A 21,449-nucleotide genomic window follows, 5' to 3' on the forward strand; every position below is an offset into this window, starting at 1 on the left:
TTCTATATACTTTAAACTTTGCTGAGTGTCCAGTTCAAGATGGCACACTGATGGCATATCAACCTTCACCCTTTCTCAAGGTCCCATTGAAACTATTAAATGTCCAATGTGTGTCCATGTAAAAATCTATCTAATGAAAGTACAGCAATGCTGGGCATCAATAAAGGCACCACAGAGGGTGAATACAAGCTAGTTGTTAGAGAGCAGATGGACTTATATGAAAAGCAAACAAAAATAAAAGCAGAGAAGGGTATTCCAGAGATAAGGGACCACTGGAGAAGCTCCAAGCTTGGAGTTGTCAAACATAAAGGATAAGAGTGGGTGGCAGATTATACTTATTGGAGTGTTGATTTAAAGTTCTAAATTCAGATCCTTGAGATCCCTTTCTTCAACTACAGCTCCTCTTCTCTCTCTACTCTTCAATGTCAAAACAGACATGGGCAAACTGTATCACCTGGATAGAACCAAAGAACTTTTAAAGACTGAAGAGTAAGGCAACGTGGATCCTGAGCCTAAAGAAAAGAGCTGGAGGTAACCCCAGGCTTCCATAGCAAATGCTGAGGTAAGGCAGCTTTGGTCAGACGTCTATGCCAAAGTTCTTCAAGCCCTACACAACCCCGAGGGTCTCCAGATTGCCTGCTTTGTACAGTAGGGAGTCCTGCCTGTCAACACTCTTGCTCACAAGGTGTCTGCACAGAACTCTGTCACTTAACAAAGCATCTAAGAAACTTATACTCCTGTGTGGTCAGCTTTGTCCTTCAATAATAAATATAACACTAGATTTTTGATAATACCAATTTCCTGAAAGAGAAAGATTAACATAAATAACAGAACAACTGATTCTGAAGAAAACAGATATAACTCAGAGAACTGAAAAGAACTTAAAAAAATATTTTCTGCATTCTCATAATTCAGGATGATATTATATCATCTAAATTTTTAAAAAAGTTTTTACTTGTTTATTTAGAGAAAGTGCAAGTGAGGGAGGGCCAGAGAGAGGGAGAGAGAATCCCAAGCAGGCTCTGCACCATCAGAAAAGCTCAATGTGGGGCTTAAACTCACAAACTGTGAGATCATGACCTGAGCCAACGTTGGAGACTTAATAGACTGAGCCACCCAGGCACCCTAGGATCCTTAAAATAAGAATAAGTTGTTATGACATGAGAGCAATCAGAAGACAAGAAGAGCTCTGGATGATTAAAATATGACTTATAGAATAAGAAATCAATAGCTGGACTGAAAAATATGTTGGCAGGACTAAAGAAATATCTTAGAAGAAAAGTAAAGGAAGTCTTCCAGTAAGCAAAAAGCCATACATTTGAATGAGAGAGAAGTTAGCAATTATGAAGACAGCAGTAGATTCAATATCCATCTCATAGGAAAGAAATAGCTAATAGAGAAAATAAAAAGGATAAATTAAAAAATAGTAGAGGAAAATTTCCTTATATAAAGGAAGACATGAATCTTGAATTGGAAAAGTCTGACCAAATATTAAAATGGGGGAGAAGGGAGGGGGAGGGGAAAATGGGTGATGGGCATTGAGTAAGACACTTGGGATGAGCACTGGGTGTTGTATGTAAGTGATGAATCATAGGAATCTATCCCCAAAGCCAAGAGCACACTGTATACTCTGTATGTTAGCTAACTGAACAATAAATTACATTAAAAAGCAAAACAAAAAAACAAAACAAAAAAACCCCTGAAGAACAAAAACAATCAAGCAAAAACACCAAATATTAAAACAGGTAAATTAAAACAACAACAACAACAACAACAACAACTAGTGATACTTGACATATACAAGGGTAAAGAAAAACATCACATGAGTTTCTAGAGAGAAAAAAAGCAAGCTTATTATAGATGCTTAATAATGAGACTCACACCAGCAACATAGGACAATAGAGCAAAGCCCTCCAAGTCCTCATCAGCAAGAAAACAGTGGAGCAATGCTTTGACATTTTGAGATAGGATTTAAAAAAAAAAAAAAAAAAAAAAAAAAATTTTTTTTTTTTTTTTTTTTAACGTTTATTTATTTTTGAGACAGAGAGAGACAGAGCATGAACGGGGGAGGGTCAGAGAGAGAGGGAGACACAGAATCGGAAGCAGGCTCCAGGCTCTGAGCCATCAGCCCAGAGCCCGACGCGGGGCTCGAACTCACGGACCATGAGATCGTGACCTGAGCTGAAGTCAGAGGCTTAACCGACTGAGCCACCCAGGCACCCCTTGAGATAGGATTTTAAATAGAGGGAGGCAGACTTTTTCTGTGCGGGGCAAGATAGTAAATATTTCACATTTTGTGGGTCATGTGGTCTCTTGCAGCTATTCAACTCTGCCATTGTAGCATGAAATAAAGACACAATGCTGTGTTCTAACAAAACTTTATTTACAAAAACAGGTGGTGGGGTGGATTGCACCAGTGTGCTATGGTTTGTCAACACCTGCTTTGGAATATAGACTTCTATACCCAGCTAAACCATCAACCAAGGATGAGGGCAAAATAGAGATATTTCCAGGCAAGAAAAAAACCTCGAAGTTTCATAACGATGTGAAAAAAAATAATACTTAAGAAGTTTTGTTTAAGCAAAAGAAAAAAGGAATAAATGAGGATGACATGAAGTAGAAGAAACAGTGGCAGCTGAGCGTGACTTAGAAATTTGGAACATTCTCCTTAAAGTGGCAGTAGTTTTATGACCTAGCATTGATTATCCTTCCTTCTCTAAGGACTCAATCATATTAATTAGTTCTGCCTGGAATCATATTTATATAATCTTAATGTTGTAAGTACTGTATTATGAAATCAAAACTTTAGAGTCAATCAGTGGACACAGTACTGATACCATTGTCATAATCACTAAATGACTTTGACAAACTAAAAATAATATAATTAACAAAATTGGGTGATTAAGGTAGGAGGCAGAGTGGGAAATAGTGCAAGTGCATAAAATTTCTTACCTTTGGTAAAAGGAGAGTGGAATCAAGGAATACATGTACATGTGTACTGTTTAGAGCTATAATGGCCATCACCTGGAGGGCTAAATAAACAATGGCTATTACCTCTGGTGAGTGAAAGTGAGGGCGATGGCAGAATTGAACTTTTCTTTCTTTCTTTCTTTTTTAAGTTTATTTGAGAGACAGAGCAAGAGAGAGTGAGAGAGCGCACAGGAGGGAAAGAGAGAGAGGGAGAGAGAGAATCCCAAGCAGGCTGTGCACTGTCAGCACAGAGCCCGATGTGGGCCTTGAACTCACGAACTGTGAGGTCATGACCTGAGCTGAAACCAAGAGTCAGAAGCTTAACCAACTGAGCCACCCACGGGTCCTGAACTTTTCTTTCTTTATACTTTGAATTTTCTATCACATACAAGTATTGCTTTAATTTACAAAACAATATTTAAAAAATTCTATAGAAAATCCATTCAGGGCTAGAGACTTTATTAACTTAAAACTTAAGGCTATTAAACAAAACATGTTTTAACTTGTCATCAGTAGTAAAGTCAATTTGTGAAAAACATTTTTATAATTTTTCACTGGGCAAGTTAATGGAAAAAAAATTGGCAAAATTTTATAAACTTTTTTTCTGACCATTCTAACCTTTTTTAATTAAAATCTTTTCCCTCCTTTCTTCCAGGGACTCCCTGTTCTGTATGTGTATGATTAAAAACATTTTTTTCTTTTTTATTGAAGTGTGGTTTATATAGTGTTAATTAAAACTTTCACGCTGAGAGTATTACCTATCTTTAATAAGGTAAAGTTTTGCTCTAGGTACTCTCAGAACACTTCTTAGGTAAGAATTACAGAGGTGGGCAGACTATATCCCTTAGGTTTGCAAATAAAGTTTGTAAGTAAAATTTTATAAATAAAGTTTTATTGGAACAGTCGCATACATTTGTTTATGTGCCTACGATGGCTGTTTCTGTATATAGCCTGCAATTCCAAAATATTTACTCTATGGTCCTTTAGGAAAAAAACGACTCCTTTGGAGCATCAGAATCACCTCGTGAACTTGTTAAATTCCCAATTGTTGGGCCCCACCCCCAGAGCACTTGATTCAGTAAGTCTCAGGTGGGAGTGGAGAATTTGCATTTCTAACAAGTTCCACACGGTGCTGATGCTGCTGGTCAAGTGTAGACAAACCTTGGAGTTGAATTTTGGTTGTACCCATTGCAGGTCTATGAGTTTGCCTAAGTTACTTAATTTTTGTGTATCTGGGTTTGTTCACCTGTAACATAAGGCTTATTCAGTTCCTATTTTCATGGATTGTTGTGAGGATTCAATGAGATAATGCATGTAAAGCACTTAGCATGGTGCCTAGTATATAGTAATGAGTCAATGAAACGTTTACTATGATTATGATAAAAGCATACCTCACTGATGGTAGGCGTGATCATAGAGACTGTCCTAGACTGGATAGAATATCAGCTGCTGGGAAAATGGAATTTGAATAATTTTTCCAAGTCTCTAGATCTCATTCTTTGCATGAAAATTTCCCTAAATGTTGGACCAGCAGAAAAAATAAATGACCCGGCTTTAAATCATGTATCTTGGAACGTAGTACAAATTGAAAAGATCACAAAGGGAAAGCTACAGGAGCACTTTCATATTTATTGCTGCCTTGTTGGGAGTCATTTCAAGTTTAAAAAGAAGTTTGTAATTTTCCACATGTGAAAATGGGAGGCGAGGAAGGGTAAGCGTGGACGTCCATATGAAAGCGGTGGAGAATGAACATTTTGTCCTCAAGGAATTAATAACCCAATTTCAGACAAGACCAACCCTCATGAAATAGTTATAAGAACTGCCAAGCAGAGTCTAGCTAGGAGGCAGGATGAGAGACACGGGTAATATATACTGCCAGGTCATAGACAATAGGCTGGAAGAGTCAGCCATAGATTGTCTATGAGTCAGTCATAGACAATAGGCTGGAAGATAATGTGGGATCGGGGGTGGGAGGCATCTCCCCAGGTAGTGGGAGAAACGGTTTCAGCAAGGTTTGAAGATGAGGTAATGAACACAGAACGGTTTAAATTTAGGGGTGAAAAAAATTAGTCACTGTTGAAAATAATGCAGGCAAGTAACTCTTAGAAGAGCAAATTCCATTTTTCAAGCATAAATGTGTGACAGCTTTTTTTTTTTTTTTTTTTGCATGTGGCATTGAAAATGCTAAAATAGTCTAAAGTTCAAAAATTGTGACTGATAGAGGGTCTGGCTCAAAAAAACAAAAAAGAAAAACTCACTAACTTTGAAAACTCCATCAACAGATCCAGTCTACTCTCTGGAGTCATCAGAGGGGATGACCTGGACAAGAATTTTCCTCATCTTTTCCTCTCAAGGCATAAAGGCTGAGACAGATCTCGTTTGCAGCCAGAAAGAGGGCAATGTGTGGGGAAACTTGGCTTGGATCTTGGATCTTGAAGAGGGCCAACTATTCATCACTTGGGCTGTGGTTACAGAAGACTTTTCCTGAGGGTCGACAAGGGGACAGGTGAGGAGAAGGTTCTGATGGAGCCATTTACCTCCTTGTGCTTGGGTCAAGGGCTTTTAATTATCTGTGTGCAGTGAAGAAAACTGTTCTCAGTAGCTTGGCGTGGGGGAGTGACTGCCTGTCTGAAAGCTGGGTTCTGGGGTGGAGCCCAAGCTTGTTCAAGCTTAGTTCACCAAGAAAGCAGTGGGGGTTGTCGTTCTGACGTCGTTCAAGACCGCCACACCTCATCTCTGCCTATAACAGAATCTCAGGTGTTAACACTGGAGTGACTAATGATTGTGACCTCATTAAAAGAGAAAGGATATTACCTCCCGCTGATTAGAGGGGATGGTAGCCCTGGCTTAGTCACAGCGCAGACAGGCATGGTTGGGTCTGTCCCTCATTTATCTCCTTCTGGTTTTTAAATTGCCAGCAGAGGAGATTTGTGGAAAACCTCTGTGATTTCTCCTTCTCTCGGGGAAATCATCTGGTCCACCCTCCTTTGAGGCACCCACTCCAGGCTAATCGCATTAGCAGTCAGACAGGATTACTGGAGACCTTGTTTCTTGGAGTCGTCTTTCTTTATAAGAGCAAATAATGTACAGTCTGGGTGCATTTTGTTCTCCCTGTGTTGTCAGTTAACTTTGATTTTAAACACTTTTGTAGAGTGGAAGCCCGGAATGATGTAGAATAACAACCACAGAAGGACTTCAGTGTCGGCTCGTCAGTTGCATGTCTCTTTTATGTGCAGCAACTGCTGGTGAATCCCAGCTAGGTCTGCGAGGTCCCTGATCTTGACTTCTCTGCCCCACAACCAAAGCTATTGCCTGTCTTTTTCAACTTTTATTGCTCTTAATTATTCTTACTGACCTCTCCACCAATCAAATGGATGATGAGGGATATCTAGAGATTCATGTGTCTATCAAAGACTGTAACCTATGTTGGGACTTCATTTAACTTGTCTACGTCTTAAGCTTCTGAGAGACAGACCTAACAGTCCCTTAGTAAAGTTTTACCAATGGGCATACTAGAGGAAACCAATCTATGTCTTTCTCTGTAAAGCATATATACATACATGTGTGTGTGTGTGTGTATATATATATATATTTGTTTATATATTTGCACATACAAAAATATAATTTTGTACTTATATTTAAATATGTTTTATATAAAATCGTGTGTATGTTTCCATATATAAAATATAAATTTATATGTATATATAAATAAAATTATGTGTGTATATTTGCATATATTTAAAAATATAATTTGTCATTAAATAGCATATGCTCTTCAGGGGCACCTGGGTGGCTCAGTCAGTTAACTGTCCGACTTTGGCTCAGGTCATGATCTCAAGGTTCGTGAGTTCGAGGCTTCACGTCAGGCTCTGTGCGGAAAGCTCAGAGCCTGGAAACTCCTTCGGATTCTGTGTCTCCCTGTCTCTCTGCCCCTCCCCCACTAATGCTTTGTCTCTGTCTCTCAAAAATAAATAAACATTAAAAAAAATTTTTTTTTAAATAGTATATGCCCTTCAACAAGTCACTTAACCTTCCTCCTTAGCCTTATTTTCCTGATCAGGAAGCAGTGGTGAATTAGCTGAGTTTTCTTTCCTTCTTAAAAAAAAATTTTTTTTAAGTTTATTTTTGAGAGAGAGAGAGTGAGTGAGCATGAGTGGGGGAGGGGCAGACAGAGAGGGAGAGAGAGAATCTCAAGCAGGCTCTGTGCTGTCAGCCCAGAGCCCTATGCGGGGCTCGAACCCACACACTGTGAGATTATGGCCTGAGCCGAAGTCAGGAGCTTAACCGACTGAGCCACTCAGGTACCCCTCTCTCTCTCTCTTTTTTTTTAATTAGCTGAGTTTTCTTAGACATATAGGTATCTATAGGTATCATATTTTCCTTGTATGTCTCAGAAATGTTTTTTTTAAAAAAACACAGCTTCAAATTCACATTTATTTTGCAGTGAACTCTAACATCTAAGTCAGCAAGAGTTAAGATTTGAAACACTCCGATCCTTTTCTATTTTGAATTTTCGGAGATGATTTTCTTCCTTTGGCGAAGCCCTTTGGGAATACTGTTCAAAGAGGCAGCTCAGTTAGGGCAGAACCCAAACTCTGGTGTGTGCTCTTTGGCAGGGGGAGTTGACTAAGGATTGTGACTAACCCTTAGTGGCTTCAACTAGGAAACGAGAGCCCGCCCCAAGAAAACAGTTCCAGGACTTTCTACGAGGACGTGGAGGCCACTGGGTGCAGGCATCACTCGGCTCATTTGTGGTTTCTGCTGCTCAATGCTTCTCTAGTTCAAGGAAGGGGCTTCGTGCGGTGATGGCGATGGGCTGAAACTTTGAGGTGACTTTTTTTGAGCATCTCACCGATAGGTCCCAAAGATGCTTCTTTATGATTGAAGTAAAAACAAGACAGAACCAAGTCTGGCCACTGTACTCTTGAGCCTTCATGTGAATTAGATCAGGCGAGTCACAAAGGAAAGCCACAGATGATATTAAAATGTCATCGAGGAGAGTGACCCCATCGAAAAGGGGGGAGTTTTCTGCCATACCCCATGCAGAACACTCATTTTGACAATCAGCACAGACGAGACCGCCTTTGCGGGAATCTGGGAGTCTAGCAGAGGCGTTCTAGCACGCCGCGAGAACAAAACACGATCCGGGACTGGACACACCGAAGAGGGTAAGAGGAACAATTTCATTTTACCTCTGACCCTTCGGCCAAGTGCCAAGGGAGCCCTTCTCACCAGCGATTTCTCCAGAAGGAAAAGATGAGAGCATGGGAGGGAGCGCCTGCCTTCCTTACGGAGGTGGGGCATTGGTCTTTCCTTCTCTCCCCATCCGGAATGTGAGGGGGGCCGCAGGCCTTGGGTGGGGGTGCAGAGAAGGGCTAGGGGCTCTCAGAGGACATCAGTGGGACCGGAATCCTATGCACTGCTTTTCACACTCAGTCAAGAAGTCTACCCACAAGCCACCAAGGACACTTTGCCTGTGGCTCTCCCTAGCTGGCCTGTGGGCACCCCAATGCCACAGACATCTTATTCTGCACACCCCCACCGTGTGGCTGACGGTCTGGGAGCCCCAAAGGCGGTGAGTGGACTTCTTGACTGAGTCTGAAGTCATGAAGCACCCATGATCTCATGAGTCTGAAGCACCCATGATCTCATGATCTCATGGTTGGTGAGTCCGAGTCCCCCATTGGGCTCTCTAGCCTCAGGGCAGAGCCTGCTTCAGATCCTCTGTCTCTCTGTCTCTCTCTCTCTGCCCCTCCCCCACTTGCTCGCTCTCAAAAAGAAACAAAAATTAAAAAGAGAAAAAATTCCCTCCCAAGAGGAGACAAAAGGTGCAAAACGGGGGTACCCACAGAGATGGTCTGCCCAGCTGTGGGATCCCTCACAGGCCAGACAGGAGAGATTTCTCTTATGCAGCCAGACAGTAAAGCCTGGAGGAGGTGACCGATTCTTCAAACGGGAAGACTTCAAGGAAACTAGAGCAAGTGTTAATTCAGTTTAGAGAGAGAATGATAAACCTATACATCTCTGACGCGTTGGGCGAAATAAGACAAAAGCCAGATCGACTACTTTTCCTCTGGTGCCTGCCTGATTCCCACCTGGACCGCACCCCACAGTTTCATTAGTTCTGGGTGCCTGGGTGGCTCGGTCGGTGGAGTAGCCAACTCTTGATTTCCGCTCAAATCGTGATCTCACAGTCGTGCGATCGAGCCCCCTATCAGGCTCTGCACTGACAGTGCGGAGACCGCTTGGGATTTTCTCTTCCTCTCTCTCTGCCAGTCCCCCACTCATACACACACACACTCTCTCTCTCTCTCAAAATAAATAAATAAACATTAAAAAAAAAAGTTCAGCACAGGCAGAAAGTTTGGGAGTTAATAAATGTAAATAACCTCAAGGATTGTCTCACATACCACAATTTTCCTGAACTTGGTATAGACTCAGAGAAGAGTCTGGAATTACTGACTTTTGTAACTGACATTGACACACTGAAAGTTTTTTCAAACTAATTGGTCAAAATGTTGTTCAGAGTGGCTTGCATTAGACTGGATATAATGTATGATTTTTTTTTTAAATGTTTATTTATTTTTGAGAGAGAGACAGTGTGAGCAGGAGAGGGGCAGAGAGAGAGAGAGAGAGGGAGATACAGAACCCGAAGCAGGCTCCAGGCTCTGAGCCGTCAGCACAGCGCCCGACGTGGGGCTCGAACTCACGAACCGTGAGATCATGACCTGAGCCGAAGTCGGACGCTCAACCGACTGAGCCACCCAGGCGCCCCTATAATGTGTGATTTTTTATTGAGAAACATTTTGAATAAGTCTAAAACATGTCTTTTTTAAATAACACTTTTCAGTTGGGAATAAGTGCAAATTCACCCCTTATTTTACATTTAGTCTGTTTAGACTAAACTAGGGCTTGGCAAACTATAGCTAGTTGACTAAGTCTGGTTGATCACCTGATTTATACAACCTCTGACCTGAGACTAAAATTGTTAACTGATTGAGAAAAAGCAAAAGAAGACTCTTTTGTGACATGTGAAAATGATGTGAAATTCTAATTTCCATAAATAAAGTTTTATTGGAACACACAATAGATCAAATGTAATTTAAGAAAATTTGACAATATTTATTAAAATTTAGGGGTGCCTGGCTGGGTCAGTTGCTGGAGCATGCACCTCTTGACCTCAGGGTGGTGAGTTCAAGCCCCACGTTGGGCACAGAGCTTACTTTTTTTTTTTTTTAATGTTTATCTATTTTTGAGAGAGAGTGACTGAGTGTGAATGGGGAGGGGTAGAGAGAGACAGGGTGACACAGAATCCGAAGCAGGCCCCAGGCTCCGAGCTGTCAGCACAGAGCCCGGTGCGGGGCTTGAACTCATGAACCGTGAGATTATGACCTGGGTCAAAGTCGGACGCTTAACCGACTGAGCCACCCAGGCGCCCCTATATAGACTATCTTCAACAAGATACCTGGGAATCTGGGAAGAGAGATTTTGGGGCTGGATGGAGGTCATGAGTGGGAAAATTTGCCTTTTGTTATTTTTTACATTGCACATAGAATTGGCTTCTATTCTCTAGAAATCAAACCATGGTTCTGGTCTCTTTCTTACCAAACCTTCACAAGAATTTCGATTGGCAGGTCCTTGTCTGGTTTTATCTTTTGGTCACTAGCCTGTGCTGTTAATATGAGAGAAAGTAAAAGAGGGGTAGGAAAAAACAAGTTGAAGGGCAATCACCAAACTGGTTTTCAGTGCCAAGAGTATGGAACACTGACTGGCCTTTTACCTTTAAGACTCCATGGGAGAACCAGCTGAAACCGTGCCTCACAGGGTTAAGGAGGTTGAAACTAGAAGAAAGTTTAAAGCTTGTTTTGCAGAGAACTGTTTCTCCCCGGTCAGCTATTGTGTCTTTTTTCAGAGCCCTTAAGGAATCCACTAGCTCTCTCTGCAGAAGCCCGGACTCAAAGTCAGCTGATAATGGTTCCAGCCGACGAACTAACGAGGAAGGCCTTGGATTCCTTACCAGAGATAAGGAGCCCAAGACCCCATCCAGTTTATATTGGCTCTCCCAGCACGCCCATAGCTCCTGCTCCTCGTCCTAAAATAATCTCCTGACTCAGGGGCTGAATTTAGCCTCCTTCTGATGTTGGGTCTCCACCCAGAATGAACATGGGATGTATGTTACATATATGTTTGTTTAATGCACATGCTCTGTCCGTCCCCGAGGCTAGCCACATTTCCCCACCCTTTTCATCGCTGTGTTTGTCATCTCAACCCCTGTGATCATAGAAGGCTTGTTCTCTCCCTCTGCGGGGAGGTGGATTTGAGGCTGGCCATGCAAGGTCCCGGTTTAGCTGCCTCTTCCTTGCTGCAAACCTGATGTCTTTGGCTTTGCTGTGTTGGGCAGACATACTCAGTTTTTGTTACACGACTACTTTCCTCCACACCTATCCTCTGTACAATCAGTGCTCTTGGGCCTTTAAGCCTCTTGAAAGTGGCTCTCGGCCAAGATTCATCAGAAAGCAAAGAAAACTATATCCTGAGCTCTGAGACAGCACTGTTTTTCGAGATTCTTTGAGGGCACCCAGGCAAGAGATGTCTCCTGGTTTCCATTCCATTTTAAGGTCGATTTCTGGGGCGCCTGTGTAGCTCAGTTGGTTGAGCTTCCGACTTCGGCTCACGTCACGATCTCACGGTCTGTGAGTTCGAGCCCCGTGTCGGGCTCTGTGCTGACAGCTCAGAGCCTGGAGCCTGCTTCCGATTCTGTGTCTCCCTCTCTCTCTGGCCCTCCCCCGTTCATGCTCTGTCTCTCTCTGTCTCAAAAATAAATAAACATTAAGGTCGATTTCTCAGAGCGTAACATCAGTTCAGAGCTACAAGGACTTCCAAATCATCGGGCTCAAACTTCTCCTTTCAGAAATGAGGAAACTGAGGTTGCTGTGGGTGAGATGAGCTCATGTTCAGTAACAAGTGCAGCCGATGAAGCCCAGGAAATACCTGCAGCGCGTGGACACAGGCCAGGCCTCGAGCAGGGCAGTGGGGAAGGGGGGTGGGCTGCAGAGATGAGAAGACACGGCCTGCCCTCAAGGAGCTCCCAGTTACAAACTGCTGTCGAGAAGGGTGGGCAAGGGGACCGGGTTCGAGAAGCCACGCTCCTGGGTAAATAAACGACCAGTCTCACGCAGTGCGCAGGGCCGTGAACGAACTGAGACAGATGTGTTACTGTTGGCCAGGAGCTGGCATCTCAGGACAAGGGAGACAGAACACGGTGGAAACACTCGGCATTTGCAGGGTCCATGTGTGGCTCTGTAGCTGTGGAGCGTAAAGAGCAAAGACCCGGGGCGCCTGGGTGGCTCAGTCGGTTGAGCGTCCGACTTCGCTCGGGTCATGATCTCACGGTCCGTGAGTTCGAGCCCCGCGTCGGGCTCTGTGCTGACAGGTCAGAGCCTGGAGCCTGTTTCAGATTCTGTGTCTCCCTCTCTCTCTGGCCCTTCCCCCGTTCATGCTCTGTCTCTCTCTGTCTCAAAAATAAATAAATGTTTTAAAAAAATTAAAAAAAAAAAAAAGAGCAAAGACCAAAGTGGGCAAGGAAGTTGAAAAACAGACGGGGCAAGATCATGAAAGATCTTGTACATGTGTCGATTTTTTGTTTTTTTACCGGGATTAGAAGCATTGACAGACTTTCTGTAAAGAACCACATACTAGATGCTTTAGGTTTTGCAGGGAACATATATCTCTGTATGCACATATACCTTTTTTTTGGTTTTTGTGCAGTCCTTAACCATGCAAAACCATTCTTTTTAAAATTTTTTGAATTCTTTAAAAATTTTTTTAACGTTTTCTTTTTGAGAAACAGAGAGACAGAGCGTGAGTGGGGGAGGGACAGAGAGAGAGGGAGACACAGATTCGAAGCAGGTCCCAGGCTCTGAGTTGTCAGCACAGAGCCTGACGTGGGGCTCGAACCCACGAACCGCGAGATTGTGACCTGAGCCCAAGTCAGAGGCTCAACCGACTGAGCCACCCAGGCGCCCTGCAAAAACCATTCTTAACTTGCAGGCTGGACTTAGCTTACAGGTCATAGTTTGCTGACCCACATAGATGATGAGAAGCCATTGGAGACTTTTGTTTTACTTTAAAAAAATTTAGGTGTAGTTATCACGCAGTGTTATGTGAGTTTTAGGCGTACGATATAATGATTCAACAATTCTATACATTTTTCAGGGCTCGTCGTGATGAGTGTACTCTTAATCCCCTTCACCTATCCCTCCACCAGCCTCCCCTCTGGTAACGTCCAGTTTGTTCTCTATTGTGGAGTCTGTTTCTTGGTTTGTCTCTTTTTTTTCTTTGTTCATTTGTTTTCTTCCTTAAATTCCACATATGAGTGAAATCATATGGGCTTTGTCTTTCTCTGACTGACTTATTTCGTTTAACATTATACTCTAGACATGTCATGGCAAATGCCAAGATTTCATTCTTTTTTGTGGCTGAATAATATTCCATCATGCACACACACACACACACACACACACACACACACACCCCACTCCTTTATCCACTCATGTATCAATGGATATTTAGGTTGCTTCCATATCTTGGCTATTGTCAATAATGCTGCCATAAACATAAAGGTGCATATATCTTCTCAAATTGGTGTTTTCATTTTGTTCAGGTAGCAGTGTGATTATGGGTTTATAGGGTGATTCTATTGTTAATATTTTGAGGAACTTCCATACTGTTTTCCACAGTGGCTCCACTAGCTTGCATTGCCATTTTTTTTTAATGTTTATTTTTGAGAGAGATAGAGAGACAGAGAGTGAGCAGGGGAGGGACAGAGAGAGAGAGGAAGACATAGAATCTGAAGCATTTCCAGGCTCTGAGCTGTCAGCATAGAGCCCTATGAGGGGCTTGAACTCACAAACTGCATGAGCATGACCTGAGCCAAAGTCGGACGCTCAACCGACTGAGCCACCCAGGCGCCCGGCCATTGGAGACTTTTTTCTAAGTTTACTTATTTATTTTGAGAGAGAGAGACAGAGAGAGAGAGAGAGAGAGAGAGAGAGTGTGCGTGCACAAGTTGGAGAGGGGCAGAGAGAGAGGGAGCCAGAGAATCCCAAGGAGGCTCTGCACTGTCAGTGTGGAGCCTGATATGGGGCTTGAACCCACAAACTGTGAGACTGAGACCTGAGCCGAAACCAAGCATCATATGCTCAACCAACTGAGCCACCCAGGCACCCTACGACTGGAGGTGTTTCAGCAGGAAATGACATAATCAGATTTGAACATTGGAAAGATTGCTCTGGTGGCAGGGGCTGGGGGTTGGAGGGAGAGTTAGGTGGGAAGGGATACGTCAAAGAAGACGGCTAAGGAGGCTAATCATAATGGTCCCGGGGTGGGGGGGGGGAATAATGAGGGCCAGAACCAGGGTGGTGGTAGTGATGCCCCTTCTTGACAGCTGGGCTGAAACCAGGCACCCGCGAGTGAATGAACGTGGCGTTACCTTTCTCTCCCTCCTCCTACCAGCTCTTCTTCCTACCTTCTCCTACCTTCTCTCCCTCCTCCTACCAGCTCTTCTTGTCCACTGGGGGTGAGGGTGGCAAATGGTGGAAGGCTGCCATGTGGCCCCCTCTATCCAGGCACAGCTTCGCCCTGGGGAACACTGTACGTCCTCTGAGCAGGACCCCCTTTTCCCGGCACCCCCAGGGGGGGAGTCCACGTCTCTTTCTTCCTGCTGGGACTCACCCTGGGATACGCTGACCTTCCCTTCGTTTGGAGTCAAAGAGCCTCCCTTCCTCTTCAAAACAAGCATTGCCAGAGAATCTCTTACTACAGGTGCCAGCACCATGTCTGGGGATTTTTTCCAACTTTATTCTGATTTCCCAGAGTGCCTGGCAGCTCGAGTGTTACGCTTTTCACTCGTCTCTTTTGTTCACCACCCAGAGGAGCTTCCTGTTTCAGCTGTAAAAGGTAGGACAAGAGCAAAGGGGCCCTGAGTGGGGTTTAAGTCCCGACTTTTCCTTAGCTGGGTGCCGATTACATCGTCCTCCTTGTGGGAACAGGTGCCGCCTCCCAACAGACAACTTGTGTCCATGCTCTTTGCGTGTTTTCTGTCACTTAGATTTCTCATGCTCTTTAATTGCCCCATTTCCCTTTTGTCCCAGGGCCCATCTCTTCCTCCCTTATCTGTGAGTCCCCGTCTCAGCCCTCGAGGGTTATCTTTCTCCCCCCAGGATATGGATACCTTTTTCAAGATTTCCCATGCAGTTCCCAGGGTAGGCTTCCCGCCCTTTTTACCTTTCTTTCCTTCTCAAATGCTTTAGTGCAATTTCTCGAATTACGTCTCTAACGAGAGGAGGGCACGTTCTGATGAGCACGGGTTTTTAAATGCTTCCAATATAACTAACAACAGAGTGAATATTCTACTTTCCTCCCCCCCCCCCCCCCCCCCCAAGGTTTCACCGGACAAACATTTGTTACTGAATTTGAGGAGATAAGGGTTTCCCTTCAGCTGTACTTGAGGGGGTGCAGGACTCATGATAGCTTAGCCGGTCCTCGATTGTGTGCGTTTCTCCCCTAGTCAGGCAAGTTCCACATTGGAACATTCTGTTCTGTGGTCCTCATGGGTAGCAGCGGTGATGGGGATGGGGATGGTGATCATAGGAGTCTTAGCTAACATTTCTCCAGTGTTTACTATATGCCGGATACTGTGCTCAGCTCTTCATTCGTGTACTTTATTTCGTCCTCACAGGGGTCCTCTGATTTACAGACTTTTTAAAAAGTTTATTTATTTATTTTGAGAGAGAGAGCCAGAGAGAGAGAGAAAGAGAGACAGAATGTGAGCAGAGGAGGGGCAGAGAGAGAGAGAGAGAGAGAGAGACACAGAATCTGAAATAGGCTCCAGGCTCTTCATTGTCAGGACAGAGCCCCCGCTCGGGGCTCAAACCCCCGGACAGCAACGTTGCGACCTGAGCCGAAGTCGTACGCTAAACCCACTGAGCCACCCAGGCGCCCCAAGAGTTGGACGCTTAATTGCTTAACTGACTGAGCCGCCCAGATGCCCCTGGCTTATAGAACTTTGATCATGTCATTTTACAAATGAGGAAACAGATTTAGAGCGATTAATGAATTTACCCAAGGCTGGATGATGGCACCAGCATTCACCTGTACTGACCACACCATTTGTCACCAGTTTGGGTTGCCATATATACAGATGCATTCTCTTTAGGCTTCATCAAAGGATTTGTCAAGGCACAGGAATATTGGTTACAACATTTGGGTTTGTTCCGTTTCAGCTCCCACCGCTCCCGAGGAGCGTAGTTCGGGGTTTCCACTGTTTCTGAGATTAAGCTTCCCTTTGGGTAAGAAAACACTGGAGCCCCCAAGGTGAGCCCTAAGTGCCACCAGCAACCAAGGCTGACACTTCATCAGAAGGCATAGTGCCCAGGGCCCATGATACTTGTAGGGGTCCGCGGAAGTGCTGCCATTTCTTTTAAGATCAGAAGGGAAAAAAATAAACTTCTGGGTCAAAAAAATGCTTTTTTTAATACGTAATACTAATATATTTGTCTTTATATCAGTGCAATCATAGACTGCAGATTTTCTTTCTTGATTGACTGATTGAAGAAGAAGCCCATGAAGGCAACATGCCAGGGCCCATGAAAGTCCCCATAGGGCCGTGCCAGCACAGGGAGGGCACTGGGCCTCTTCGCTGGCACTTTTGTTCTCAGCCATCTCCCCAGCGTGGAAGGGAGAGAAGGCTCTGGAGTCAGACCCTCTGACTGGAGCCCTTCAATCAGGCCATTTGCTGATCTCCTCAGACCCTCCCCTTCCTCACTAGCGACGTAGAACTCCTGTCAGTGTGAGGACTGAGTACAACATGGCTGACCCGGAATAAGGGCTCAGGGGGTGTGAGCTCTCGTCTCCACCTGTCCCGCTTCCCCAGTCGCAGAGGTGGCCAGAAGCCGCGTCTGAAATTCAGAATCCACGGAAAAGTAGCAGGTAAAAGGAAGAGGGACGAATAAACCCAATGACAGGATTACACGCACCCAAATAAAAAATGCATTTTATTTTCAGACGACATTGAACGCATGCCCATGAATTTTTGCCTATAACATTTTGAAGTCTACGTGCGGTTGTGGTTTAGGATTGAGTAAACGGGTCTAGAAGCAGACTGCCTGGCTTGGAACTTGGTTCAATCGCTTACCAGCTGTGGAATCTTGGGAAGTAAGTAGACCTTCTGGGTTTCAGTTTTCCCATCTGTGTAGTGGGAGTATTCACTGTAATTAACCCTATCAAAGTTGTTTTGCGGATTAAATGAGTTAAACAACAATGACTTCTAGAACAGAGCCCAGAATATACGGTGTGAGCTCATTAAATGTTGGTTACATTGTTGCTCTTAAAGAGAATGAGCTTTTTGTGCTTAGATTCTCAGACGTTTCCCTCTGTATTTATAGATTATTCTTTGCTTTCTACGTCTGGTCATTTGCCCATCACATATGAGACACCACTCTCTCCGATAGTTTTTTCTATTTTTAAAAATCTTTATTCTTATGATGTTTTTGCAATCCTTACCAAAACACCAACAGCATTTTTCACAGAACCAGAACAAATAATGCTAGAGTTTGGATGGAACCATGAAAGACCCTGGATAGGCAAGACAGTCTTGAAAAACAAGAGCAAAGTTGGAAGGAGCACAACCCCAGATTTCAAGATATGCTAAAGTTGTCGTTGTGGTAATTGGGGCGCCTGGCTGGCTCGGTCAGTAGAGCACGTGACTCTTGATCTGGGGGTTGTAAATTCGAGCCCCACGTTGAGTGTAGAGATTACTTAAAAAAAAAATTGTAAAAAAAACCCCACCAAAGTTACAGTAATCAAAACTGTATGGTCCTGGCACAAAAATGAACACATAAATCAATGGACCAGGACAGAGAGCCCAGAAATAAACCCACAATTATATGGTTAATTAACCTTCAACAGAAGAGGCAAGACTATGCAAAGACAGTCTCTTCAACAAATGGTGTTGGGAAAACTGGACAGCAACATGCAGAAGAATGAAACTGGCCTTTTTTTTTTTTTTTAATTTTTTTTTAACATTTTATTTATTTTTGAGACAGAGAGAGAGAGAGCATGAACAGGGGAGGGTCAGAGAAAGAGGGAGACACAGAATCCGAAACAGGCTCCAGGTTCTAAGCTGTCAGCACAGAGCCCGACGCGGGGCTCGAACCCACGGACCGCGAGATCGTGACCTGAGCCGAAGTCGGCCGCTCAACCGACTGAGCCACCCAGGCGCCCTGAAACTGGCCTTTCTTACAGGATACACACACACAAAAAATTCAAAATGGATGACAGACCTAACTGTGAGACCTGAAACCATCCAAATCCTAGGAAAGAACACAGGCAGCAACCTCCTTGACATCAGCTGTACCATTTTTTCTAGACATGCCTTTCCTGAGGCAAGGGAGACAAAAATAAACTACTAAGACTACACCAAAATAAAAAGCTTCTTTACAGCAAAGGAAATAACCAACAAACCAAAAGACAATGTATTGAGCGGGAGAAGGTATTTGCAAATGACATGTCTGATAAAGGGTTTCTATCTAAAATATATAAAGAGCTTACACAACTCAACACACACACACCACAATCTAATTAAAAAATGGGCAGAAGACATGAATAGATGTTTCTCCAAAGAAGGCATCCAGATGGCCAACAGATACAACATCAAAAGATGCTCAACGTGACTCACCATCAGGGAAATCTAAATCAAAACCACAATGAGTTATTACTTCACACCTGTCACAATGGCTACAATAAAAAATTCAGGAAACAACAAGCGTTAGCAAGGATTTAGAGAAAAAGGAACCCTTGTGCACTCTTGGTGGGAATGCAAACTGGTGCAGCCACGATGCCAAACGGTATGGAGTTTCCTCAAAAAATTAAAAATAAAACTACCCTATGATCCAGGAATCGCACTACTGAGAATTTACCCAAAGAATATGAAAAATGATAACTTGAAAGGATGTGTTTAATGCAGCATTATTGACAAGAACAAAATTATGGAAGTAGCCCAAATGTCCATGAATAGATGAATGGATAAAAAGAGATGATATACATACAATGGGATATTACACAGCCATAAAAAAGAATGACATCTTGCCATTTGTAACAGTATGGAGGGATCTCGAACGTATAATGCTAAGTGAAACGAGTCAGAGAAAAACAAAGAACATGATTTCACTCATAGGGGGAGTTTAAGAAACAAAACAAGTGAACAAAGAAGAAAAGAGAGAAACTAACCCTCCCCCCCAAAGGAAAAACCAAAACAAAACTAGACTCTTCACAATAGAGAATCAATTGGTGGTTACCAGAAGGGAGGTGGGTGTGGGGGATGGGTGAAAGAGTTTACATAAAAGGGATTAATTGTACACTTATCATGAGGAGTACTGAGTAATGCACTGAATTTCTGAATCACTATATTGTACACCTGAAACTAATGTTAACACTTGTTAGTTGACTATATCGGGATCAAAATAAAAAGGAAAATATATACAATAGTTAAAATCGTCATCACCATCATTATTGTTATTTAATTGACGTATAGCTGGCCTAATATTATATTAGTCTCAGGTATATAACATAGTGATTTGGCAGTTATTTACACTACAAAATGCTCACCACAGTACATGTAGTTACCATCTGTTGCCACACAAAGTTACATAATATTCTTGACTATATTTCCTATGGGTACTTTTCGTCCCCATGATTTATTTCATATTTGGAAGTTTGTATCTCTTAATCCCCTTCACCTACTCCTCCAGTCTCCCCACCGGCAACCACAAGTTTGTTCTCTGTATCTTTGAATCTGTTTCTGTTTTTATTGGTTTTAGATTTCACACACAAGTGAAATAGATGGCATTTGTCTTGTCTGGCTTATTTCACTTAGCATAATGCCCTCCACGTCCGTCCGTGGTGTTGTAAATGGCAAGATCTTGTTCTTTTTTATGGCTGAGTAATATTCCATCGGATATGTAATGTAGCAGGATTCTCGTGCAGAGTCGTGACACGGAGGCTTTTCTTTCCAGAAGGCAACTTTATTCCTGCCAGCACTGCTCAGTTGGGTTCGTACCCGAGGAACTGAGCCCCGAACGACCTGTGGCGTAGTTTTTTCATACATTTTCTATTTCTTTGTCTCCCATATATGGTAACACACACAAACATGTAGTCTGATTAAGTAGTCTCAGTTTACAAGATTGTGAGGGATGTTGTCACCTACGTGCATAGCCAGGTTACCTTGAAGGTTTTCTTTTCTTTTCTTTTTTTCTTTTTTCTTGCTTTGCTTTGCTTTGCTTTGCTTTGCTTTCCTTTCCTTTCCTTTTCTTTCTTTTCTTTTCTTTTTCTTTTCTTTTCTTTCCTTTCCTTTTCTTTCTTTCTTTTCTTTCTTTCTTTCTTTCTTTCTTTCTTTCTTTCTTTCTTTCTCTTTCTTTCTTTCTTTCCTTTCCCTTTCCCTTTCCCTTTCCCTTTCCCTTTCCCTTTCCCTTTTCTTTTCTTTTCTTTTCTTTTCTTTTTCTTTTTCTTTTCTCTCCTTAGGGAGGGGACCCTACCACAATATCACTTCTTCTTCATCTTTTTATCAGTCGATGGACACTTAGGCTGCTTCCATATTTCAGCCAATGTTGCAATATAAAAAAAAAAATGAAAAAATAAGTAAAAAAAGGGGCATGCCTGGGTGGCTTAGTCTGTTGAGCTCCGACTTTGGCTCAGGTTTGTGAGTTCGAGCCCCGCGTGGGGCTCTGTGCTGACAGCTCAGAGCCTGGAGCCTTCTGTGGGTTCTGTGTCTTCCTCTCTCTGCCCCTCACCCACACGTGTGTGCGTGCACACACACACCCACTCTCTCTCAAAGGTAAAATAAACATAAAAAAATTTTAAAAAATAACGTTGCAATAAACATAGGGGTGCTTACATCTTTTCGAATTAGCGTTGTCATTTCCTTCGGGTAAATGCTCAGAAAGGAAATTACTGGATCCGCTGGCAGTTCTATTTTTAACTTTGTGAGGCAACTTCATCCTATTTTCCGCAGGGCCTGCACCAGTTTACATTTCCACCAACAGGGCACCAGGGCTCCCTTTTCACCACATCCTCACCAACACCTGTTATTGCTTGTCTTTTTGGTACTAGCCACCGTGACCGGTGCGGGATTCTGATCGTTTGTTTCGAATCGCGCCCTTCGCAGAGCGTGGGCCTAAACACCCGCATTCTACCCAGCAGAACAGCAACATAGCACCCACATTGCATCCGTAGCCAGGCTCTCAGTTACAGCCACAGAGTAAGGCTCTGGCTGACACAAGCAAAAGGGGGGAAGGTATGGTGGCAGAGGGTGGGAGAGGAAGAAGCAGCAGAGAGCAGAGATCACAGAACCTGTGGGATTTGCTCCTTGGACGTGGTAAGGATCCACAGGCGCTTCAAAGAACCAGGGAACAGGAAGGTGTGGA

The 21,449-nt window shown here is 43.3% G+C and overlaps 1 long non-coding RNA gene and 1 other non-coding gene across 2 annotated transcripts; one reads left to right on the plus strand and one right to left on the minus strand.

Moving 5' to 3' along the window:
- The first annotated feature begins 239 nt into the window (after positions 1-239).
- Positions 240-11,633, plus strand: LOC122224011. Its single transcript, XR_006204612.1, has 3 exons — positions 240-562; positions 5,325-5,476; positions 10,883-11,633. It is a non-coding gene; the product is annotated as an uncharacterized LOC122224011 (long non-coding RNA).
- A 1,273-nt stretch (positions 11,634-12,906) lies between these two features.
- Positions 12,907-12,991, minus strand: TRNAP-UGG. Its single transcript has one exon. It is a non-coding gene; the product is annotated as a tRNA-Pro (tRNA).
- Positions 12,992-21,449: the final 8,458 nt, after the last annotated feature.

This window comes from Panthera leo, chromosome B4 (genome assembly GCF_018350215.1).
Source record: "Panthera leo isolate Ple1 chromosome B4, P.leo_Ple1_pat1.1, whole genome shotgun sequence".
Taxonomy (NCBI): domain Eukaryota; kingdom Metazoa; phylum Chordata; class Mammalia; order Carnivora; family Felidae; genus Panthera; species Panthera leo.